The sequence below is a fragment of the Oxyura jamaicensis genome, unplaced genomic scaffold (assembly GCF_011077185.1).
Source record: "Oxyura jamaicensis isolate SHBP4307 breed ruddy duck unplaced genomic scaffold, BPBGC_Ojam_1.0 oxyUn_random_OJ71588, whole genome shotgun sequence".
Lineage (NCBI taxonomy): Eukaryota > Metazoa > Chordata > Aves > Anseriformes > Anatidae > Oxyura > Oxyura jamaicensis.
In genome coordinates this window covers 5,430-7,164 of record NW_023310600.1, presented here as the reverse complement: position 1 = coordinate 7,164, position 1,735 = coordinate 5,430, and the positions used below count along the sequence as shown (strand labels likewise).

The 1,735-nt window shown below is 62.5% G+C and overlaps 1 protein-coding gene across 1 annotated transcript in view; it reads right to left on the bottom strand.

Moving 5' to 3' along the window:
- Positions 1–1,420: 1,420 nt before the first annotated feature.
- LOC118159677 (polyunsaturated fatty acid lipoxygenase ALOX15B-like) overlaps positions 1,421–1,735 on the bottom strand; it is a gene marked incomplete at its 5' end in the record, with an annotated part of 5,086 nt that continues 4,771 nt past the window's right edge. Inside the window, one exon of the mRNA XM_035314247.1 lies at positions 1,421–1,480. The remainder of the gene's footprint in view (positions 1,481–1,735) is intronic.

Below are 1,735 nucleotides of genomic sequence, written 5' to 3'. Positions count from 1 at the left end.
TGTTTTGTGCTGGTCCGTACTGGTGCGTTATGGTCCGTTTAGGTTCTTACTGGTCCATACTGGTGCGCACTGGCCCATTACACACGTCACAGTCCCCACACATGCGTGTCCATCCCCACACGCGTGTGCCCACCCCTTACACGTCTTACGATCCCGCACACGCGTCTCCATCCCCTTACATGTTACGACCCCTGGACACACGCGTGTCCATCCCCCCACACGCGTGTCCATCCCCACACACGCGTGTCCATCCCCGACACGCGTGTCCATCCCCCCACACGTGTGTCCATCCCCCCACACGCGTGTCCATCCCCACACACGTGTGTCCATCCCCCCACACGCGTGTTCATCCCCACACGTGTGCCAATCCTTACGTGCGTTATGATCCCACACGTGTGTTCCCGACCCCACACACGCGTGTCCATCTCCCTGTGATCCCCCCACACGTGCCCACCCCCTTACATGTTACGATCCCCACACATACGTGTTCCCATCCGGACACGCGTGTTCCCACCCCCGCACACATCCATGCCCATTCCCACGTCTTTTAAATCCCTGCACACGCGTGTGCCCATCCCCTTACGTCGTGATGCCCACACATGTGTCCCCCTCCCCACACGTGTCCCCATGTCCACACGTGTGCCCACACCCTTACACATGTTCCCAACCCCCCCACACATGTCAATCCTGTGTCCCCATCCCCACACGTGTCCCCATCCCCACACACGTGTCCCCACCCCCTTACATGTCGTGATCCCCACACGTGTCCAACCCCACACGCGTGTGCCCACCCCCTTACACATGTTCCCATCCCCCACACATGTCCATCCCACACGTGTCCCCATCCCCACACGTGTCCCCACCCCCTTACATGTTACGATCCCTGCACACACGTGTCCATCCCCACACGCGTGTTCCAGCCCACGCACACGCGCTCAGCTCCTTTATTGGCCACCCAGGTGCCACCAGGGTTGGGGACACGGGTGGGGGACAACTGGGGGTGTTGGGGACATGGGGGGGGGACATTTGGGGACATGGGGGGACTTTGGGGGACCTGGGGAGGTGCTGAGGGACAGCTGGGGGACGTTGGGGACACCTGGGGGTGCTGGGGGACACCCAGGATTTGGGGTCTCTTGGGGATGTTGGGAGACACCTGGGGACATTGGGGACACGTGGGGGTGTCGGGGACACTGGAGACGCCTGGGGATTTGGGGACATGGGAGACACCTGGGGACTTGGGGACACCAGGGGACATGTGGGGACATTTGGGGAACGTGGAGTTGTGGAGACACCTGGGGATCTGGGGACGCCTGGGGACAGCAGGGGACCTTGGGGACATGGGAGACACCCAGGGATTTGGGGACACCCGGGGATTTGGGGACATGGGAGACACCTGGGGATGTTGGGGACACCTGGGGACACCAGGGGATGTTGGGGACACCTGGGGACATCGGGGACACCAGGGGACATTGGGGACACTCTGGGGCCATTGGGGACATGCAGAGACATTTGGGAACGTGGGGTTGGAGACACCTGGGGACTTGGGGACACCTGGGGATTTGGGGACATGGGAGACACCTGGGGATTTGGGGACACCAGGGGACGTTGGGGACACCTGGGGACACGTGGGGACGGCGTGTCTCAGATGGCGATGCTGTTCTCGATGGTGGCGGGGTCGAGGTAGGGGTAGGGCAGGGGCAGGGCGGCGTTGGGGACATTGGGGACACCCGGGGAT